This window comes from Olea europaea, chromosome 12 (assembly GCF_002742605.1).
Source record: "Olea europaea var. sylvestris chromosome 12, O_europaea_v1, whole genome shotgun sequence".
NCBI lineage: Eukaryota > Viridiplantae > Streptophyta > Magnoliopsida > Lamiales > Oleaceae > Olea > Olea europaea.
The window spans coordinates 11638032-11663276 of NC_036248.1; the positions used below are offsets into that span (position 1 = coordinate 11638032).

Here is a 25245-nt window from a genome sequence, read left to right on the forward strand (position 1 = left end):
GGCAGTCCGTTTTTTCTATTTTTCTGTCGATTTTTGGCCGGATTTTGACCACCACCAAGCTCTGATACCAATTGAGAAGCAAACCCACCTACAAATTAACCAAAACAATCAATTAGTATAAGGATTATCAAAATAAAATGAAGAAAATCAAGACCAAAATCTGAAAATTAAGGAACGATTTTCCCCTTTATAATTCGGCCCAGAAACTTGATCCACACCACAAAGGTATCTCCAATTTGAAAGCCATTATCAGTCACACAGACAAATTTACAAAGAAAAGGTAAGGGAGGATTGTTTTGCACTAAGTGGGGAAGTTTCTTCTTCTTCTTCTTGTTTTTGCTCTCGGTTTGGTGTCTTAAATGGAAGGGAAATGTCTCCTATTTATAGGCTTATAGGAGTGAACGAATTTTACAAGAGTCTGCAAGATTAGATTGAATAAAAACTGTAAGATTATATCCAAACTGAAAGATAGAGCTCATCCAACAAAAATGAGATAAAATTGGTTTGACAAAGACAACGATAATATGTATCCATCTTTCTTGTGAATTTCAAATTCCCTCAAAGTTGGGTATTGAACATCTAACCCAATGGGCTGATTACCTCTAAATACCCAACATAATTGGGCTATTTCAATTGTAGTGTGGATTTAATTCTTCAATCCTGGACTTATAGCCTATGAAGTTAAAACGGACCTCGATTTTTCATCATAATTTAGGAAATTTGGGCATCACTTACCCAACATGCCCAACAATAACCTTGACTCTTCTACATTCCAAAAGGTAAAATGACTAAAATCAGCTCAACGCCTCACCGTAAAGTAGAGGAAGTTATAAAGAAATTGATAGTTTCTTTAATTTATTTTATATTTTTACCCTTTTGGTTAAGCACATTATAAATAAAATACAAACAATTCAAGATCACATAATTTCAAAAATCAGTAACTATGTCGACAAGAAGGCTCTTGTTTAATCTTGATTATACTTCTATCTTGTTTAACCAGCTGCAGTGCCCGAAACAACTCAGCTTGTGCTCCTTCTTCTTGTGGCGATATCAACATAAAATATCCTTTCAGATTGAACGGTGTTTCGCAGGATTGTGGCTATCCAGATGTCTTTTTCGTGCTCGACTGCCAGAATAATCAAACCATATTGAACTCAAAATCAAGAAAATTACAGTGATTACACAGTACGCCTGTCTGATCCAGGTCTAGACAGACACAATTTCTCTTCTTGTCCAATGTATTCTTTTGTGGTATATGATCTTGCTTATATCGATATTTATATCTCATATGTTGACAACGTTGAGATAACATTTCTCAACTGCCTACGCCCTGTAAATAATACGTTGTATGTTGAGAATGCTTTCTGCAGTAACAAAAGTACGTTTTCCAACTCTTCTCAATTTCATAGTTACATTACTCTTGGGAGAATTACGGTATTAAATTTGGAGGAACATTGCGCCCTTGACACAGTGGCTTGGGCCTCGGTTCACGGGACTATAAAAGATAACACTACGTACGCAAGCATTCATGACTTGCTGGCTTATGGGTTTGAGGTTAAATGGTATCCTGCAGTCTGTGTAGAATGTAAATCGAAGAGATGTACTCTGGATGAGAACCAAATCCGTTGCCCGGGGCACAGCTGCTATGAAGGCAACCCTCTAGCAGAAGGCAGATTCCTCTGTATATAAGATAGATCATTTTCTTTGTGCTGAATTTTATCTTTGAATGAAGCTATGGATGGGAGGATAATTTACTTAGATTTGCCTAACATTGGATTTCACTAACATGAATTCAGAAGGCGAATATGTTGGTAAAAAGGTCATAGATAATACAATTTTTTCAAATAATGCTTAGTTTGTTATTGTCGTTTGAAAATCATATGACATTTGTCAATATGTTTCCTTTTTAAAATTTTAACATAATATGTTCATTTTTGACAATGCAGGTATACTAATATTATATGGACGTAAGTTGTTGTAATTCTTGACTCTGATGGATTCATGTCTGTAAGCCTTTTCTTATAAAATTTCTCGTATTTTTATCCTCTGAGCATAGTTTACTTGGTTTTGTTTTGTTGTCAGCTTATATCACATATTTTGGTTTCCTTTTGATTGGTAAGTGTTAGACTACTTTATTCGTAAATAAAGAGAAGATGAGAGGAAAAATTTTTAATTATTCATTTTCATAGTATCCAGGAGCATCTATAGCTTTAAGATGTTTGTGTGGATTTCCATTCCTACTTGGATTGGTGGTGTATAAATGGAGAAGGCGACATTTATCGATGGATGACACCCTCGAAGACTTCCTACAACGTCAAAGTAACCTTGAACCTATAAAATACACATATTCTGAGATCAAGAAGATGACTAACAATTTCAAGGAAAAACTGGGTGAAGGTGGTTATGGAACTGTCTTTAAAGGAAAGCTTCGAAGTGGCCCTTTTGCTGCAGTAAAGATGATGGCCAATACTGTGGCTAGTGACAAAGAATTTGTCAGTGAAGTCGCAACAATTGGAAGGATTCACCATGTAAATGTCGTGCAGCTGTTGGATTTTGCATTGAAGGTTCAAAACGAGCTCTGATATACGAGTATATGCCTAATAGTTCTCTTGATAAGTATGTATTTCAGCAGGATGGTACTGTCAGCTTGAGTTATAAAAAAATGTTTGAAATTTCTCTGCAAGTAGCTCGTGGGATCGATTATCTACATAGGGGTTGTCATATGCAAATTTTACATTTCGACATTAAACCACATAACATCCTTCTTGATGAAAATTTCAATCCAAAAATTTCCGACTTTGGGCTTGCGAAATTGTATTCAAATGATGACAGTGCAGTGACTCTCACTGCAGCAAGGGGAACAATTGGTTATATGGCTCCAGAACTGTTTTATAAAAACATAGGAAGAGTCTCACACAAAGCGGATATATATAGTTTCGGGATGTTATTAATGGAAATGGCAGGAAGAAGGAGAACTCTGAATCCATTTGCTGATCACGTAAGCCAAATATACTTTCCCTCATGGATTTACAACCAGTTCAATATAGGAAATGATTTAGAAATGAGAGATGCCGCAGAAGAAGAGGAAATATGACAAAGAAGATGATCATAGTAGCTTTATGGTGCATACAAATGAAGCCCGTTGGTCGTCCTTCTATGAACAAAGTTCTTGAAATGCTCGAGGGCACCGGCGGATCCAGCACCCGATGAGCCCCTGCGGCCGCGCGTGCTGGATCCGCCGGGAGGCCTTTTTTTACTGAGAATAGACAAATATATAGGATATATTAATGGTAAGTCACTTTTCCTTTAGCCGATCCTTGCAGTCGAGTTGGTCAGCCCTTGCATTTGTTTAATTTTTACGTCTCGAGTTCGAATCTGTCCACCAACTTATTGTATAAATTTTTAGTTATACAATTTTCACCAAAGGCAATTGAAATAAGGAAAAGATTAATGGGGAATTGAACCTGCGACCTATTCTAAGATACAATGAAGCTTGCCCATTATGACACTTGATGAGTTGTGGTACAAATTTTAACAAAATAATATATGTAAGATTTTAGTGGTTTTAATGCAATTATAAAAATTTCAATATCGTGTTCTTCCTTTGAATTATACAAAGCAATAATGTTATTAGGTGAATATGATTTATTCTTATAACAAAATTATATATGTTCAACTTCAACAAAATAATTATTTTATTTAAATTTGAAACTTTGTTTGATTCCCATTTAGTTCAGAATACATTTTTCTTTCTTTTATTTTCGATCAAACATTCTTTAATAAAATAATATTACACATAAATTCAAAATTTTTTATTATTTTTAACTACACATTCTCCATTAAATCATTATTCCAAAATGCATTTTTTTTTCTTTTTTTTCTTGCAAAAAATGACATCAAACAAGCCCTTAATATTTTATTACGGTCGCCCGTGCTGACTCAACATCCTAGATTCGTCCCTACTCGAGGGTGATGTTGATCTCCTGCTGATGCCTCCAAAACCATTCCTTGTTCCGCTTGAGAAAAATAAGGAGGATGAAATGAAATCATCTCCTACCGAGCCACTATATCATCTGGTGATACTGTAGATTATATCAGTTAAGGGTAGACTACATGTGAGCTCTAATATTAACTGCATTGTGTCTGCATAATGTGTTGAAACTCGAAAGAAAATAAAATTTCCCTTCTCTTTTTAGTAATTTGATCTCCTATTACTGTAATTTGTTTTGAAGCTAGTACAGTTTCTTATTTTTTGAAATGCTAGTACATTTGGTAGTCTTAAAACTTGGAGAATTGTTAGATAAGCAATGTCATCCCTACCTCCCTGCCTAGCCCGGTAGCTGATGTTTTCGACCTTTTGTGAAAACACTCTGTCACCCAGCATGGTTTCGACTTCGGTAGCTAAACTTCCACACTTTAATATATGTTTACGCTTTTACTTTGCATTCTTAGGGGGAAGAACCCCTAAAGGCAACAATCTATGATAAATGATATGCGTTTCAGTACAATACTGTCCAATCTATCTTACAAACATACTATAATAGACCATACAAAATATGCGTAATCTACAAAATTTCCACTAGTTATTTTGGACTTTACGGGGAAAACTAGTCAAGATAACAATCCATGATAAAGTGATACAGATTCAAATAATGATGATTCGCTCGCTTCCAGGAATATAGCTTCTTGTGTTTCTTAAATAATCTTCTCGATAACAGATTCATTCCTCATTGCTTCCCCTGCACATGATGCTTCCTATTGCACAGAAAGTGAGCCCTCTCTCTGCGCATTTCTTTAGAACCATGGTGGAAAGGTGAAATACACCTGCACACTCACGTGTAATTTTCCAGCCATAGAACTTCAAAAGTTGAGTATTTTTTGCAGCGTCGAGGGACTTTCTGTAAGCTATGGTATTAGGAGAAAGGGCTGCCAAGTTTGAGGCCAGTAGAGCTAGTCGAATGTGCGATCTTCAAACTGTGATAAGAGGATTGACAATGATTTAAGAAAGAACGAGAAAAGGCCAGAGATATATCATGCTAGGATGGTATCTAAGCACTGATCAATCTTCATTGCTCGTTGGATGCATTATCCCGGTATCAAATTTCTATTATTTTTAAATTCCATTTCATGGTAGCTTGACATCAGAGCAGTTACAGGAAATTCATATAAAACACAACAAAATTCAGAAGTAGCTAAATTTGCACAAACTCAATAGTGTTGGGAATTTACTTAAACATGCACAACGAAATTTAACAAATTTCAATTCCCATTTAGGATTCAGTTTTGCATTTAGATAAAAACTGTGATAAGAAACATACATTTTTTTTAATTTGCAATCTCCTTCGCATTATTCCTTTCCAGCAGTTTGAATCTGCCTCCCACAACTGTCCAATTGTCCAGACTCCAATGAAATCCACACAGAGAATAGACTGCAACTACTAGGGTTTTCTCTCTTGTGCCTGCAAGAATAATGAAAACATTATGGACCTCAAACCCTAGTCATGTATTTATATAAACCCAAACGGGCTTGGCTCGGTTCGGTCCATTGTTTAATTAATCAATTTAATTAAACCCGGTCCGTGAATTAATCAATCCAATTAATTAATTTTGAAATATAAATAACAAATCCAATTAATTAATTAATTTATCCAACGATTGTTAAATTAATCAATTGGGAATTTGCAATCTTTCAATTCTCTTTTGTGTGCGACCAATTAGATTCTCAACCACAATACCTAACGATGTGAAATATTATTTTGATATAATCAAAATTGATAAATTAAACACTCTTTTAATTTATCACAGATTCACACTTGTCGTCCCAGATTGACATCTAGCAATGTATCAGGGCAACACATGTGACGGGAAATGTCACATGGTATGACAAAACCAAAACTATTCGTTTACCATGAAATTATAATCCCTTTGTCAATATGATCCGATCAACTACGAGATATGGAAGTGTGTCAATCTTAATTATCGATCATATCTTTCATTCTTCTATTAAGTCAATATGAGTCGAAAACTCCTTTTCGACTTATATGTACACCTTGGCCAAGAATTTCGTTATTGACTTAATTGATGGAAATGCAAATCACAATCTCTTACTATCTAAGAGTGGCGAATCCTCTATTGATCATTCACAACTTTCATATGGTTCTTGACATACTCGAACGATGTCGTATTACCGGCCCTTGGCAGAGCAACATCCAACACCGTCAAAATATGACTGTCCTCATATAAGATACTACGATGACCTCAAGTTGTAAGACCAATTTCATTACCGAACGTTAGAGATTAACCACTGACACTCAAATAGTTATCCATGTAGAATCTCTTAGCGGGTCTCCAATGTTTTGTTTTATAACAAAACATCCACGTGTTCATTTAAGTGTCACCACACTTTATCTCGTGAGATCAGCTACTTACTTCACAAGTAAGAAATATCACACGTGATGGTCTAACTGTATTGACGATATCCGTATCTCGTTATTACTTACGACCACGATTTATTCAACATCCAATTATATGTAATTTGTATCTCACAATCACAACTCCTTGTGATTAACAAATAACTTAAACTTGGATCTTCGGATTCTATTATTTAATATTATTTATCACAAAATTAATTTAAATAAATAATAGATCTCGTCAAAATTAAATGCATTAAACATATTAAAAGCGTTTACAACCTAAATCGATTAGATCTAGGGTATAACACTTACAAACTCCCACTTGCACTAGATTCAATCACTCACGTATCTAATACCATAAGCATCCACATGACGATCATGTTTCTGTTGTGAAAACGGCGTTGTCAGTGGATCTGCAATATTGTCATCTGTGGGAACTTACGTCATTTCTTTGTATAATCTCCTTGATGAGATGATATCGCCTTAACACATGTTTGGATCGTTGATGAGATCTCGGTTCATTCGCTTGCGCGATGGCTCCATTGTTATCACAATACAAAAGTATGGGATCAACAATGTTAGGAACGACTCTAAGTTCATTAATGAATTTCTTGATCCAGACAGCTTTCTTCGCTGCTTCAGAAGCAGCTATATACTCGGCTTCTGTTGTTGAATCAGCGGTTGTCTCCTGTTTGGAACTTTTCCAACTAACCGCTCCATTGTTGAGAGTAAACATATATCCTGACTGAGACTTGCTATCATTCTTGTCAGTTTGAAAGCTGGCATTAGTATACCCATGAATTTTCAGTTCATTTCCTCCATAGATCAAGAACACATATTTAGTCCTTTTCAAGTACTTAAGAATGTTCTTAACCGCTATCCAGTGTTTCTCACCAGGGTTTGCTTGAAACCTGCTCGTAACACTTAGAGCATATGAAACATCTGATCTTGTACATAGCATCGCATACATGATAGATCCTATTGCCGAAACATAAGAAATCTTATCCATGCAACTCCTTTCATCATGTGTTTTAGGACACATATCTTTTGAGAGGTAAATCCCATGCGATATGGGACATAATCCTCTTTTAGACTCTTCCATATTAAATCTTCTCAATATTTTATCTATGTACGAAGATTGAGATAAGCCTAGTAATCTTTTAGATCTATCTCTATAGATCTTGATTCCTAAGATATACGTTGCTTCTCCCATATCTTTCATTGAGAAATTCTTTGACAACCATAATTTTACCGATTAAAGCATTGGGATGTCGTTTTCCATTAATAATATGTCATCGACATATAATATCAGGAATACGACCGCGCTCTCACTTGTCTTCTTATAAACACATGGTTCGTCTTCATTTTTGATAAAATCAAACATTTTGATTGTTTCATCAAAACGAAGATTCCAGCTCCTAGAGGCTTGCTTTAATCCATAAATGGATCGATTTAACTTACATACTTTGTTGGCTCCTCTTGTAAGTTTCCATTAAGGAAAGCAGTTTTGACATCCATTTGTCATATCTCATTATCATGGTATGCTGCTATTGCAAGCACAATTCGAATGGACTTTAGCATGGCTCCAGGCGAAAAAGTTTCATCAAAGTCAACACCTTGTTTTTGTGTGTACCCCTTCGCTACTAGCCTTGCTTTGTATGTATGGACGTTTCCATCCATATCGACCTTTTTCTTGTAAACCCATTTACAACCTATCGGTTTTATCCCACCTGGAAGGTCGACCAAGGTCCAAACCTTGTTCTCATACATTGAGTTTATTTTGGATTCCATGGCATCTTGCCATCTCTTCGAATCAACACTTGACTTTGCTTCTGCGTAATTTGTAGGTTCATCATCCTCGACTAATAATATTTGATTAGTAATCGTGAATTCGTACCTTCTGGGAGGTCGAATGATCGTACTTGATTTACGCTGAGCTGGAATGTCCTCAGGGTTCTCTACATCCTGATCAAGAGTCTGTCCATCAACAGGTGTAGGATCGACTCAGGTTCATCTAATTGGTCAACAGTATTTGTGGATTCTTGAACTTCTTCAAGTTCTAGTTTGCTCCCACTACCCTCTCTTAGAATAAACTCTTTCTCTAAGAATATGACATGCCTTGAGATGAACAACTTCTTCTCAACAGGATTATAAAACTGATATTCAATTGTCTCTTTTGGATATCCCACAAATACACATTTGTCAGATTTAGCCACAATTTTATCTGATTCATTTCTCTTTTTACATAAGCGACACAGCCCCAAACTTTCATATGAAATAAGTTTGGTCTTTTTCCTCTCCATAGCTCGTATGGAGTTTTGTCGACCAATTTAGATGGGACACGGTTAAGTGTGTAACACGCAGTAATTAGTGCATGACCCCAAAATGATTTTTGGATGTTTGCATAGCTTATCATAGATCGCACCATGTCTAACAAAGTGTGATTCCTTCGTTCAGATACACCATTATGTTGCGGTGTATATGGCGGAGTCCACTGCGAGAGAATCTCATTCTCTTTAAGATAATCTAAAAATTCTCCCTTTAAATATTCTCCACCTCGATCTGATCTCAGCGTAAGTATATTTTTACCAATTTGTTTCTCTACTTCAAGTTTGAATTTCTTGAACTTTTCAAGTGCTTCATGCTTGAATTTCATCAGATACACATAACCATATCTAGAATGATCATCAGTGAATGTGATGAAGTAAGAGAAACCACCTCTGGTAGTTATTAACATGGGTCTACATACATCAATATGTATTAGTCCCAGAAGTTCTGTGGTTCTTTCTCATTTTCTAGTAAAAGGGAACTTGATCATTTTGCCTAACAGGCACGATTCGCATTTGTCAAATGATTCAAAATCAGTTGACCCCAAGTATCCATCTTTATGTAACTTGAAAATGCGTTTGTCATTAATATGACCCAATCTGCAATGCCAGATGTATGTATTATTTAGATTATCACTTTTATACCTTTTATTTTTTATATTCATAATACACGACTCAGTATCAAGAATATAAATTCCATTTTGCAACACACCACAACCATAAAAGATCTCATCTTTATAAAACGAACAACGATTGTTCTTAACATTAATTGAAAAATTATTCATGTCCAAACACGAAATAAAAATAATGTTTTTAATAATGACGGGAACAAAATAGCAACTTTCTAATTCTAATACTAAGCCAGAAGGCAATCGTAAGAAGTATGTCCCTACAGCTAATGCAGCAACTCTTGCTCCATTTCCTACGCGCAGGTCAACTTATCTCTTCTGCAATGGTCTACTTCTCTTTAGTCCCTGCATATTTATGCAAATATGAGATCCACATCCGGTATCTGATACCCAAGAAGCTAATGAAGTAGACATATTAACCTCGATAACAAAAATACCTGAAGTAGAAGTTTCAGAAGACTTCTTTCCCTTCAAGCTTGAGAGGTAAGCCTTGCAGTTCCTCTTCCAATGACCTTTCACTCCACAGTGATAGCATGTGTCATCAGATTTGGTATTGTCCTTGCCTGCTTTGACTGCTTTGTTATTTTTCTTAGCCTTTTTGGATGTTTTCTTAAAACTTCCTTTAATTTTCCTCTTAGTTCCCTTGGAGGAATGAATAGCTAAGACATGCCCAGTGCTAGCCTTGATATTGGGCTCCACAGTTTTAAGCATATTAAGCAACTCAAGGAGTGTGCATTCGATCTTATTTATATTAAAGTTCATAATGAATTGTGAATAACTATATGGCAGAGATTGTAGAACCAAGTCAATACTTAGTTCATGATCCATGATAAAACCCAGTGAACTCAGTTTTTCAATGAAACCAATCATCTTCATCACATGAGCACTGACTGATGATCTCTCTGCCATTTTGCACCGGTATAGTTGTTTAGAGGTCTCATACCTCTCCACACGTGATTGTTCATTATGAAAAATCATAGTGTAAGCATCCATACCCTCATGTTGCTTCTACAACTCAGGTGACATAGCTGCAAGCATCACACATGCTACAGTGTTATCATCATCATTGTGTTTGTTGTAAGCAGCCACCTCTTCCTGAGTGAAATTTTCAGTAGGCACCACTAGAAAGGACTGTTCAAGGACATATCTAATTTTCTCATGCTTGAGAACGATTCTCAAATTGCGGTGCCAATAGAGAAAATTTGGTCCGGTCAGCTTGTTGGCATCCAGTATGCCTCTCAAATTTATATGATTATTCATGATTCAAAAAACTGTAAATGACGAAAAACATAGAATTAATATGTATTATAATGCATGTACATAAATTCAATATGGGCTTTAATTAAACGTGCTCCCACTGTTTAAAACAAATTCATGACCCTCATACATAAATTATTTGAATCCACACTTGATTCCCAGTGGGCTGGGATCCCATTCGTTGTATCGAGATTTTGAGTGTACTCAACAAATCTTAATAAAACATTTGGGTAGATATTATTATCAATTGTATCTCCATACAACTCCCAGATCATTAAGCTGACAACTCTTTTGTCTTCACACATCTTATGTGTTAGTTTAACATGCCTCTAAAACTTATCTTCTTGAGTGTACTCAACAAAAGATAAATTTTAGTTAAGTCAAACCCATCATTCAGAAATATCAAATATTTCATAGTGTCAAATATATCTCTAATGGATCAGCCTTAAGTGTACTCAACAAGCTAAGGTCGATTTAGGATTCTTGTTTTTCACTATAATGACGGAAGGCAAATAATACTAACTTAATATTTTTAACGAGGGACTTAACGTGCAATGGTCTCGTCAAGTAATTATATATATATATATATAAACATACATCTACTATGCAAATAAATATATATATAAGTAATAGTATGGATGATTATGGACTTGTTTTATCTAGTTTTCCCGAGCCGAAGGGAAAACTAGTTGGTCAATTCCTAAAGGGTACAACATTGGATCAATAGCAATACATCATCTCCATGGTGTCCACCTTTTTTTGCGCCTCCAATTAGCCGAACTTGCAACATGTATCATATACTAGTTAGCACGCAGGCCTAAAAGAAATCGGACTCGCAGGCCCATAATAATAACAATAATAATGGACTCACAAGTCCAATATAATAAAGAGCTTGCAGGCCCATAACAACAATAATAACAACGGACTCGCAGGTCCAAAAACAATAGGAAGTAAATCAATCATTCAACACATCCATATGAGCGAGTCCATAATCATCCATAAAAATTCATCGCATAAATGTTTCCTATGTATAATATTTAATATTATATGCAATATTTCATAAATCTAGCAATTATAGTCGTCAAAACTAATTCAAAAATTTTGGGATCGAGATAATTAAACAATTAATTAATCATATTAATTAATTTAATCGACAGGCCTATTTAATTAAAATCAAATTTTAATTAAATTCCGAATTAGAGTCTAACTCTAATTCCATAACTACTAGGCGAAGTAATTTAATGAAAATCGAATTTTAATTAATTATTAAATTAGAGTCATACTCTAAGTTTTAATTTGCATTGGGAAGTGGTACTAATTGAAAACAAATTTTAATTAATATAATATTAGAGTCCAACTTTAATAAAATTGAATTAATATTTTAATTTAGGAAAAAATTCCCAAACAAAATAAAATTCAATTAAGGGTCAAAACTAAATATTTAAGTTAAAATCTAATTTTAACAAAAATATAAAAGTCGTCAAATTTTAAATAAATTTTAATTCTAGGTCAAAATTAGGGTATGGGTCAAACCCAATTAAAAACTCATTTTTAAAACAATTCAAAATTCAAAATCAAAACCTTTTTGACAATTTACAAATTTGACCCAAATTAAAAATAATAGCAGACCCTTCCAAATTAAAAATTTGCAGAACAGGTCTCTCATTTTAAAATTGCAAATTGACCCCATTTTCGTAATTGCAATCAAGGCCCCCTAATTACATTATTTGTAACAGAGGCCCCCGTATCCACCACCAAACCCGAAAAAAAAATTCTCTTTTTCCTCCAGTGGCGGCGCCTCCGCCCAACTGAAAACAACCAGTAGCACGAGGCGCTGCAGCAGCGCCTGCCACGGGGAGCGCCACCCGCCTCGACACAAAATTTTTTGTTTTTTTTTCAAGAATAGATTCTGAAGGAAAAAAATTAAAACTATATTTGCTAGATTTAGGGATGAACATGATTAAACTAATATTTAATTTAATCAACACGTAAAACAGTTCCTAACAAATACAAATCTGGCTCTGATACCACTATTGAGAATTTACTTAAACATGCACAGCGAAATTTAACAAATTTCAATTCCCATTCAGGATTCAACTTTGTATTTAGATAAAAACTGTGATAAGAAATATACATTTTCTTTAATTTGTAAACTCTTTCGCGTTATTCCTTTCCAGCAGTTTGAATCTGCCTCCCACAGCTATCCAATTGTCCAACCTCCAATGAAATCCATACAGAGAATAGACTGTAACTGCTAGGATTTTCTCTCTTATGCCAGCAAGAATAATGAAAACCTTATGGACCTCAAACCCTAGTGATGTATTTATATAAACCCAAACAGGTTCGGCCCGGTCCGATCCATTGTTTAATTAATCCATTTAATTAAACCCAATCCGTGAATTAATCAATCCAATTAATTAATTCGGGAATATAAATAACAAATCCAATTAATTAATTAATTTATCCAATGATTGTTAAATTAATCAATTGGGAATTTGCAATCTTTCAATTCTATTTTGTGTGCGACCCATTAGGTTCCCAACGACGTGAAATATTATTTTGATCTAATCAAAACTGATAAATTAAACACTCTTTTAATTTATCACAGATTCACACTCGTCGTCCCAAATTGACATCTAACAATGCATTAGGGCAACACATGTGATGGGAAATGTCACGTGGTATGACAAAACCAAAACTGTTTGTTTACCATGAAATTATAATCATTTCGTCAATATGATCCGATCAACTACGAGATTTGGAAGTGTGTCAATCTCGATTATCGATCATATCTTTCACTCTTCTATTAAGTCAATATGACTTATATGTACACCTTGGCCAAGGATTTCGTTATTGACTTAATTGAACGAAATGCAAATCACAATCTCTTACTATCTAAGAGTGACGAATCCTCTATTGATCATTCACAACCTTCATGTGGTTCTTGACATATTCGAACGATATCGTATTACCGGCCATTGGCAGAGCAACATCAAACACCCTCAAAATATAACTGTCCTCATATAAGGTACTATGATGACCTCAAGTTGTAGGACTAATTTCATTACCGAACGTTAGAAATTTCCACTGACACTCAGATAGTTATCCATGTGGAATCTCTTAGCGGGTCTCTAATGTTTTGTTCTATAACAAAACATCCACATGTTCATTTAAGTGTCACCACACTTTAGCTCGTGAGATCAGCTACTTACTTCACAAGTAAGAAATGTCACACGTGATGGTCTAACTGTATTAACGATATCCGTATCTCATTATTACTTACGACCACGATTTATTCAAGATTCAATTATATGTAATTTGTATCTCACAATCACAACTCCTTGTAATTAACAAATCACTTAAACTTGGATTTTCGGATTCTATTATTTAATATTATTTATCACAAAATTAATTTAAATAAATAATAGATCTCGCCAAAATTAAATGCGTCAAACATATTAAAAGCGTTTACAACCTAAATCGATTGGATTTAGGGCATAACACTCACAAATAGAAGGATGGATTGAAGATCAAATCAAATTTATAAATTCCAAAGTGATCCATACAATATAGTAACACAAAATTCTCAAAACAGCAGTGTCGGGATAAAAGAACGCAGCATGCAAATTAATCAGAAATAAACCAATTGAATGGCATGACAAGTACTAAATATGGACAAGGAAAAGAACACTTACATTCTCTCGTAAGCAGTAACCATGATTGATTGGAATAAGCCCAATTCTACCCTCTTCGCCTTCTTTGTGAACCAAAATGTTGCCCGCATGCCTGTGTGCATTTGCCAACCTCATGTCTGAGTACATATTGTTGGAAAAATTGGTTTTAATTAGTTGGTTTGACCAACTTTTGACCAATTAATTTAATGGGTCCTGTTAATCGGAAATAAGATTTCTTTGGCCGAATGTGTTCTACTCCATGAGTAGATTAATATGATATATTTATTTTTTCAAAACCAATTTAGGGTGAATGAGAAATTAAGGCCAAAAGATGCCCATTTGATATTGAAATAAAATAGGTGGGAAATTGAAAAATACCAATCCCACATAGGAAAACTAGAAGAATATAAATCACCTTATATAGCTCAAGTTTGGGCCTCAAGGGGTACCAATAGTATTTGAGGGGGAGAGAACCTACATGCTAGTAGGTTAAGCCAAAGCCCACACGCGCGTGCCGTTGCCGCCGTCCGTCCGACCGGCCTGCTCGGCTCGGCTTGGCACGGTCACGGTCACGGGTCACGGGTCGTGGGTCGTGGACTTGGGCCAAGCTAATATATATTTTTTGGTAAAATAACATTTAATTATATTATTTTATTATTATAATAATAATATATTTTATGTTATTAATTTTTTCCTTCCCCGAATTTTCTGTGCGTGACACGTGGTACGGTGCTTCTACAAGTTAGCGGGTTGACTGTCCAAAGTGGCGATTGACTGTCCAAGTGACGGTTGACTGTCTAAAATGGCGGTTGACTGTCCAAATCGTTTGTGTCTTTTGGACACAACTTTTCGACAGTGGTGTCTGTTGGGACACAACCTTTCAACATCTATAAATAGGCCCCCATACCCCTGTTTTTATTCATTCCAAAAATCAGAATTGATTTTCTACTCTTCCGAAATTATCCTTTTGTCCTTGCATAATTTCTGTTTTTATAATTCAGTCTCGAAAATTACTTTTCGTGCATTTCAGTCATCTAGTGTGTGTGGAGAGATTTAAACTTTACGAGTTCGTCGGGTCTTGTAATTTGGAGTACTATTATTATAAGACGAGGTCGTTGTATCTTAGAAAACGAGTGCTGCAATACCGTTAGTACCAATGCGGGGCATTATCGTTTTAAGAAGAAAGAGTCGAACTCTTGCCTCGACCGTACAAAACCATCCAAACGTCGTTACTCTGCCCAAATATAAATTACAGTAACACTATTATTTGCTATTATTTTTCAACAATCTTAAAACGATAATGGCAAGTAGCAGTACGTCTATCGTACCCCCTAACAATGCTTACGGGGAGAAATCGAAAAAATTCACGGGAGTGAATTTTAAGAGATGGCAACAGAAAATGTTGTTCTATCTCATGACTTTGAATCTGGTCAAGATCTTGAAAGAGGATGCTTCAACTGTTAAGGAGAAGGAAACAGATTCTAAAAAACGAGCAGCATTTGATGCTTGGAGTCATAGTGACTTCTTGTGCAGAAATTACATCCTCAATTGCCTTGACAACACACTATACAACGTATACTGTTCCGTCAAAACGGCTAAATTACTATGGGAGTCATTGGAAAAGAAGTACAAAACAGAAGATGTCGGATTGAAGAAATTCGTTGTAGGCAAATTCCTGGACTTTAAAATGATAGATTCTAAACCAGTAATGACTCAAGTCCAAGAGATACAACTTATCTTGCACGATATACATGCAGAAGGCATGAAGCTCTGTGAACCATTTCAGGTAGCTGCAATTATCGAAAAATTACCACCAATGTGGAAAGATTTCAAGAACTACCTGAAACATAAATGCAAGGAAATGGGACTTGAAGATTTGATTGTTAGATTAAGAATTGAGGAAGACAATCGAAATGCTGAAAAGAAGTTTGGAAAGCAGCAAATGGAGGCTAAAGTCAACTTAGTGGAGCCAAATACTAGCAAGAAAAAGAAGCACCCGAATAATAGCAAGCAAAAGAGTAAGGCCAAGAAATTCAAAGGAGATTGCTATAACTGCGATAAGCCTAGTCATATTGCAAAGGACTGCCGGCAGAAAAAGCAAAACAAAACGGACCAAGTACACTTGACTGAAGAAGACAGGCTGTCTAACGGAGTGTCTGAACTAATGCTTTCGGCTGTTGTATTTGAAGCAAATATGGTGGATAATCTGAGAGAATGGTTCGTTGATACTGGCGCTACTCGTCACGTTTGTGCGGATAAGGAGATGTTTTTCATCTTACACTCCTATCAATGGATGACAACACTTCATGGGCAACTCAGCAACATCAAAAGTTATTGGTCTAGGTAAAGTAGTACTGAAGATGACATCAGGGAAAAAAGTAACATTCATCGATGTGTTGCATGTTCCCGATATTCGCAAAAACTTGGTATCCAGAGCTCTTTTAAGCAAGAATGGCTTTAGGCTGGTATTTGAATCTGACAAGTTTGTACTCACCAAAAATGGAATGTTTGTAGGCAAAGGGTACTTAGCCAATGGGCTATTCAAATTGAATGTAATGCCTGTACTCCGTGATTTTGATATTAATAAAAATAAATCTTCTACTTATTTGATTGAGTCTTCTAACTTATGGCATGATAGGTTAGGACATGTAAATGCTAATACATTACGAAGATTAGTAAGTTTAGATTTATTACTTTCAATGTCCTTTGATCAAAATCATCGATGCGAAACATGTATAAAGGCTAAATTAGCAAAAACACCGTTCATTCAGTTGAAAAGAACTCAAATCCTCTAGAATTAATTCACAGTGATATTTGTGATTTAAAGTTTGTGCAAACTAGAGGAGGTAAAAAGTATTTTATTACTTTTATAGATGATTGCACAAGGTATTGTTATGTCTTTTTGTTAAGGAGTAAAGACGAGGCTTTATAAACATTTAAACAGTACAAGAATGAGGTTGAGAATCAACTAAGCAAACGAATAAAAATTGTTCGTAGTGATAGAGGTGGGGAATATGGAGCACCGTTTGATGAATTTTGTTCAGATTCTGGGATTATTCATCAAATTACAGCTCCTTATTCACCTCAATCAAATGGTATTGCAGAACGCAAAAATCGCACTCTAAAAGAGATGATGAACGCTATGTTGGTTATTTCTGGTTTACCACAAAATTTGTGAGGGGAAGCAATTCTCTCAGCTAACCACATTCTAAATAAAGTACCACACAAAGGTAGGAACAAAACTCCTTATGAGGTATGAAAATGTCATAAACTTTCGTACAAATACTTAAAAGTGTGGGGGTGTTTGACTAAGATACAAATACCAAAGCCTAAACAAATTAAAATAGGGCCTAAAACTATCGATTGCATATTCATTGAATATGCTAATAACAGTAGTGCTTATCGGTTCTTCGTACATAAGTCTGACATTCCGGATATACATGAAAATACTATCATTGAATCTAGGAATGCTGTATTTTTTGAGGACAAGTTTTCTTATAAAGATAAGAAAGAAATAAGCCCGCAAGAACGAACTTATGATTTTGCGATTAGTAATCCTCAAAGTGATAAAAAATCAAGACGCAGCAAAAGAACCAAAACATCTACATCTTTTGGTCCAGATTTTTAACTTATATGTTAGAAAATGAGCCTAGGACATTCAATAAAGCAATGTCTAGTCTAGAAACTCCATTCTGGAAAGAGGCTATCAATAGTGAAATTGATTCTATTATGCAGAATCATACATGGGAATTGGTAGATCTCCCACCTGGTAATAAACCATTAGGTTGTAAATGGATTTTCAAAAGAAAATTAAAGACTAATGGATCAGTTGATAAATACAAGGCCGGATTGGTAGCTAAAGGATTCAAACAAAGGGAATGCCTTGATTTTTTCGATACATACTCACCTGTGACAAGGATAATATCAATTAGAGTATTAATTACAATCGCAGCATTGCATAATTTGGAAATCCATCAGATGGACGTCAAAACAGCTTTCTTAAATGGTGAGCTAGAAGAAGAAATTTACATGGAACAACCTGAAGGGTTCATCGCTTCTGGACAGGAGAAAAATGTGTGTAGACTCGTCAAGTCATTATATGGACTAAAACAAGCGCCAAAACAATGGCATGCAAAATTTGACAAAACTATGTTGTCAAATGGTTTTAAGATTAACGAATGTGATAAATGTGTTTATATTAAAACCACACCTAATGCATATGTAATTGTATGTCTATACGTTGATGACATGCTAATTGTGGGTAGTAGTTATGATATGATAACAAATACTAAGAAAATGTTGACAAAACATTTTGACATGAAATAAATGGGTATTGCAAATGTAATATTAGGAATTAAAATTCTTAAAACATCTGAGGGACTTGTAATGTCTCAATCTCACTATATTGAGACTGTACTTAAAAAGTTTAATATGTACGATGAAAGTCTAGTTAAAACACCAGTAGATTTAAGTCTACATTTGGCCAAACATAAAGGCGAACCCATATCTCAATTAGAATACTCTCGGATAATAGGCAGTCTAATGTATATTACAAACTGCACTCGCCTTGATATTGCATATGCAGTAAACAAACTTAATAGATATACAAGTAACCCAAATAATGACCATTGGAAAACACTGGTAAGGGTTCTAAGATATCTACGATACACCTCAAATGTTGAATTACATTATACGAGATATCCAGCTGTATTAGAAGGATACAGTGATGTTAATTGGATATCAGATACAAAAGACTCAAAATCCACTAGTGGGTATGTTTTTACCATTGGTAGTGCGGCTGTATCTTGGAAATCCTCTAAACAAACATGTATAGCTCGATCCATAATGGAATCTGAATTCATAGCTTTAGATAAAGCTGGAGAGAAAGCAGAATGGCTTCGAAATTTTTTAGAGGATATTTCATGTTGGCCTAAGCCTGTGCCTGCAATTAGTATACATTGTGATAGTCAGTTGGCTATCGGTAGAGCATAAAGTAGTATGTATAATGGTAAGTCTCGACATACACGTCGAAAACATAATACAGTTAAGCAGTTGATCTCAAATGGTATTATTTTCATAGATTATGTAAAGTCTAGAGAAAATCTGACAGATCCGCTTACCAAAGGCTTACCAAGAGATCAAGTATACTGCCTATCAAGGGAATGGGCTTAAAGCCTACTACATAAGAATTTTTGTAATGGTAACCCAACCTTACTGACTGGAGATCCCAAAATCTTGGTTCAATGGGACAACTAAGTTATGAAGATTCAATAAGCACTTCGGAGTTAACTCCTACCCATTCCTATGATAAGGAAGTGCTATCTGCAGAAAGTTTTAGGTTAAGTTATACTTTTAATGATTCCTATATCTTGGACTACCTAAGTAGAGTATGGCAGGTACTCTTAATAGGAGATCACCTATACAAGTGTGAAGTGTGGCCGCTTCTATGAGAATGTTTCAAAGGCTTGAATTCTCTAAAGCACTTATGAAATTCAAGAGTTGTTCAGGGCCAAAATGAACACAACGGTGAGAACTCGAAAATGTTAGGAAGGTTATTGTGTTGATACTATTGTCTTGGTTTACAAAAACAGCTGACAGTTCAAGATACCGCGTTCACTGATTAGCCAAGTAAATTCGATAGTATTCTACTACGGAAGGTTCAAACCCATAAGGTACCTATCCAGATGCGATAACATTCCGCCTGATCTCTCTATAAGGTTTGCATAGTCTACTGCATTAATTTCCATTCATGTGGGGGATTGTTGGAAAAATTGGTTTTAATTAGTTGGTTTGACCAACTTTTGACCAATTAATTTAGTGGGTCTCGTTAATCGAAAATAAGATTTCTTTGGTCGAATGTGTTCTACTCCATGAGTAGATTAATATTGTATATTTATTTTCTCAAAACCAATTTAGGGTGAATGAGAAATTAAGGCCAAAATATGTCCATTTGATGTTGAAATAAAATAGGTGAGAAATTGGAAAATACCAATCCCACATAGGAAAACTAGAAGAATATAAACCACCTTATATAGCTCAAGTTTAGGACTTGGGTTTGGGCTCCAAGGGGTACCAATAGTCTTTGAGGGGAAGAGAACCTACATGCTAGTAAGTTAAGCCAAAATCCACACGCGTGCTGCTGCCGCCGTCCGTCCGATTGGCCGGCTTGGCACGGCACGGTCACGGGTCGTGTGTCTTGGGCTTGGGCCAAGCTGATATATATTTTTTGGTAAAATAACATTTAATTATGTTATTTTATTATTATAATAATAATATATTTTATGTTATTAATTTTTTCCTTCCCCGAATTTTCTGTGTGTGACACGTGGTACGGTGCTTCTAGAAGTTAGCGGGTTGACTGTCCAAAGTGGCGGTTGACTGTCCAAGTGACGGTTGACTGTCCAAAGTGGCGGTTGACTGTCCAAACCGTTTGTATCTTTTGGACACAACTTTTCAGTAGTTGTGTCTGTTGGGACATAACCTTTCAACATCTATAAATAGGCCCCCATGCCCCGATTTTTATTCATTCCAAAAGTCAGAATTGATTTTCTACTCTCCCAAAATTATCCCTTTGTCCATGCATTCTGTTTTTATAATTCAGTTCTCGAAAATTACTTTTTGTGCATTTCAGTTATCTAGTGTGTGTGGAGAGATCTAAACTTTACGGGTTCGTCGGGTCTTGTAATTTGGAGTACTACTATTACAAGACGAGGTCGTTGTATCTTGGAAAACGAGTGCTACAATACCGTTAGTACCAGTGCGGAGCATTATCGTTTTAAAGAGAAAGAGTCGAACTCTTGTCTCGACCGTACAAAACTATCCAAACGTCGTTATTCTGCCCAAATATAAATTACGATAACACTATTATTTGCTATTATTTTTCAACACATATATCTCGTGAAATTCTTCGACTGGAAAGGTACGATGAATGAGCGTTTTATAGGCATAAAACAAACTACTAAAAAATTAACGTCTTTATTGTACGATCAAAAAAGCTTTTCAGCGAATTTGAAGGCCTAGAAAATGTGGGTTTTATGTAAGAAATCAACTGTAGGTAATATGCTCCCCAAAAATGGCAGATTAATAGAAAATTTTAAATTTTTTTACCAGAGGGATAAAATCAGAGGAATGCCCAGAAATCAAGAAAATATTGGTTTTATGGCTAAAATCCAAGAAATGCAAATTCAAAACTACCCAAAATCAATTCTTCGCTTTTCATTTTTCATTTTTCATTTTTCATTTTTCATCTAATTAGGATGAAACTCTGGTCCCAAGTTTATGGATATTTCTTCTCTGCGAGTCAGTTTTTACTGTGAGTGTAAAGTGCGAATAAAAATGGAACGTATATAATGGCTCCGTATAAAATTGGTAGGAGCCCACCGTTAAACTTTACTGAAAGTTACGGTAGATTTTGACGTCGTTAACTGTTCGAGAACTTTACGTCAGTAAATTTATATAGATTTTTTTCGAAGAGAAGTTAACAATTAATAAATTCACTAATATGCCTCTTTTCAATATCGTGAGATAAAATTGCATTTTTGTATGGCAATTATATTACCACCGCAAAAATTTTTTGTCACACCACATTTTTTTTTATTTACTAAAATGATCATAAGCAAACCACCATAATACACAAACCACCATAATACACATATGGAATACATGTAAAGAGTGAAAAGCTAAATGCTCGAATCAAATTGAAAACCAAAAGAAAAGCTAACAAAAAGTTTGGATGGTCATTGTAAATCTAGATGAAAATTCTAATATTTCTTTATTATTAAAGAGCTAATGAATGAGTCAAATCAGTGCACACGGAGGTCTCGCCGCTCATCGAAGCTTGTTGGTAATTGAGGGGAAGAGAGACTTGAAAGAACTGAAAATTTAAAAAGTAATGAAATGTGTATTTGAGTCATGAATATATTAGTAAATTTACCTTGGTGTATTTATTAAAATTTTATTTTAATTGTTGTGTATTTATAACATGGTGTGGTAAATAAATAATGTAGTGGTAATATAACTACCCTTTTTGCATTTATATCTAGATAAACATTTATTGGAAAGATCGCAATGAAAATTATAATTTATTTTTCTTGAACTTTGGTAATTTGAAATTGAATGAACTACTAAAATACTTGTTGCGAAAATCAAAAAGAAAAAAAAAATAATGTAGAATAACAAATAAGAGATCACGGACCAATCCAGAGACGAGTAGTTCAAAATTGGACTCTGAGCAATGCTATGGTAAGGGTTTTTTCCACAGAAATTTTAAAGAATTTCACATGGTGCGGACTGATTAGCAGATGGAAAAAAAAATAGTCTGTGAATCAAGTGCTGCCATAACACCTCTAGAAATTTTGTGAAGGAATCCATGTAGTTGGAGAATTTTCCACATTATTTACAGTTGAGGGTGCTTATAGCACTTTCTCACAAATTAGCACTATGCTCTTTAACTTCTAAGAGGCCACCAAATTTACATACCTGTACGAGTTGAGGCGTAAGATAGTAAAAGGGTCCATTACCCCTGTGACCTCTATTAGTCTCATGATTGAAGTTCAAGCAAAAAAGGGATTCAATTCACGATCAGCGCATTTTAGCACACACGTGACTGTTTGTTCATGCACCCACACCACTGCAGTGTAAGTTTTTTTCTCAAAATCGAATAATACCCTTCCCTGCCTCTGCAAATACTAACCACCAGTTCTGTTTAGTGTTTATATAAAGGTAACTTATGTTGGAGTACGTGTGTGTACGAGGATGAATGTATGTTTAGTTGTTTCATCTAAGGAATAAACAATTTTGTACAGAACTGTTCACTCACAGAATGTTAGCAAACAATCACATGTGTGGATCCCTGTTGTGATTAAAAAATGCCTAGAAATTCACCCAGCCTCACGAAGTGTGAGTGATCTATACACATTCTGTCAAATTGGGTTCTATACCACCAGCACAGCTCTCATATAACCATGAAAATGTGTATGCATGATGCATATATACTTTTTCCTTTTATTATTCATCTCCAAACAAAGTCCTTTGCTTTCTTTATTTTTTCTTTTTTTCCTTTTTTTTGGGGGGGAGGGGTATAGTTGATTTCTCGGTAAAAAAATGAGATTTGTTTTGGTTATGTGTTGTTTGGCTGTGAGTTTATCGTCAATAGATTATGGGCTTGTATTTTGTGTACATCGCTTTTTAATGTAAGTGGAAATTACACTACAGTAAATATTTAAAGATGACAATTCTAAAATCAAGTATAAAGTTTAATTAAGCATATATCAAGTATTAATTTCAAACCCTAAAATCTTTTCCCTCTCTCCATCTCTCATCTCAATCTCTCTATCTTCACCTGCCGCCACCTGCCGCACACATGGACGACGTCGGAGACATGAATGACATGTGAAAATTTTGCAGCATTTTAACAGAGGGGGCTGACAAGATCAGAAAAAAAGAATTTGGCCCAAAGGGAGTCGTTGGAGGCCCAAACATGAAATCTCTTTCCAACGCAGCATCTGATGGACCCCAATTTTGAGAATAGTATGTGCATTGCCAAACTCATAATGCTTTTCAATTCCATCTTTTCCTTTTATTTAGCTTTTGAAGAATTGCAGCGCAACGGATTCACAAGTTTAGGAGAGTATTTTTGTCTTTCTTTGAGGGAATATTTTTAAACAGATACTTTCAATTCGTGAGACTGTAGGTTTGAGGTTGTTTTATTGTTGGGGTGGTGTGGTTGTGTAGAGATGGAGATGAAGATTGTGATTGTTGGTGATGGTAGTGTTGTGTAGGTTATATCCGATTGAGTTTCTGTGACCAAATTTCTTGATTATGTGACCTGTCAAATGCATGGATCACATGTCAATAGATTCAAGAAATTTAATCACAGACCATTGGATTATGTCACATATTTAAAAGAATTGATCACCTACCATTGGATTAAGTCATGGCCACATGTAAAAGTGCACAAGTCAAGTCACAAATTTAACTTTGGACTCGGACCTAAGACATTTGTTAACAGACTATTGAATTAGATCATAAGCCACGTGTCAAGTGCATAGGTCATAGGTCACTAATTCAAGAAATTTGATCATGGATCGTTGGCTCAGGCTCACAAATCCAAGAGATTTGGTGGTTAGAGGCCTTGGATCATATATCAAAGTGCATATGTCATATATCACAAATTCAAGAGATAAGAGTCACAAATTTAATTAACCAAATTTCGACGGTGAGAATTCAAATTATTTGCTTCAATAAGTACTTTGTAAATTACACAATGAGATGTTTTTCAATTTTAAATTATATCAGCACTGCTAAGTCATGAATGAAAAAGATGATCAATCATCAGCAATGTTCATTCGTCGTTCATAGGCAATTAGTTTGCCGCTGAAAACTCGTCGATGGGGTGGGGTGGGGTGGGGTAGGCTAGGATGGGGGTGATTGTTTGGTAGGGTGGATGTGAGTATATATTAATTTAAATTTATAATAATGTTATTTAAAATTAAAACAAAAAACCTAACTTTTGCATTTTTAAACTACTTAATACTCGACTTACGATTTTTTCCCTTAATTTAATGGGGATTGGGCACACTATCTCAAAAAATAAAAATATTAAATTAATACCCTTAAAATTAATCAGAATGAAAATTACACCCACTCCTACTTTTCAATTTATCATTTCAAATATAAGGTGTAAGATTTTTTCTTTCAAAAATCAAATGTATTCCACCCCTACGCACTCAAGACAAGCCTAAATAAACTTTTACCTATTCTCCCAAGTCACTCACATCACCATAATTGTCGCCCATCAGCGTCGACACCATCGTTGTAGAAGCAGTGTCAGGGCACTGCTTGCTGGGTGCGCCTGACTCAAATTAACCGTTTAAAACTTTTTTCAAAAGTTTCTTATTTTTAAAGTTTAACTTGAAACCTTTATAATTACTAGTCAGACTTAAAT

At 35.1% G+C, this 25245-nt stretch overlaps 1 pseudogene; it reads left to right on the top strand.

Annotated features, from left to right (window-relative positions):
* Nucleotides 1-2255: 2255 nt before the first annotated feature.
* LOC111405632 lies at nucleotides 2256-3325 on the top strand (annotated as a pseudogene).
* Nucleotides 3326-25245: the final 21920 nt, after the last annotated feature.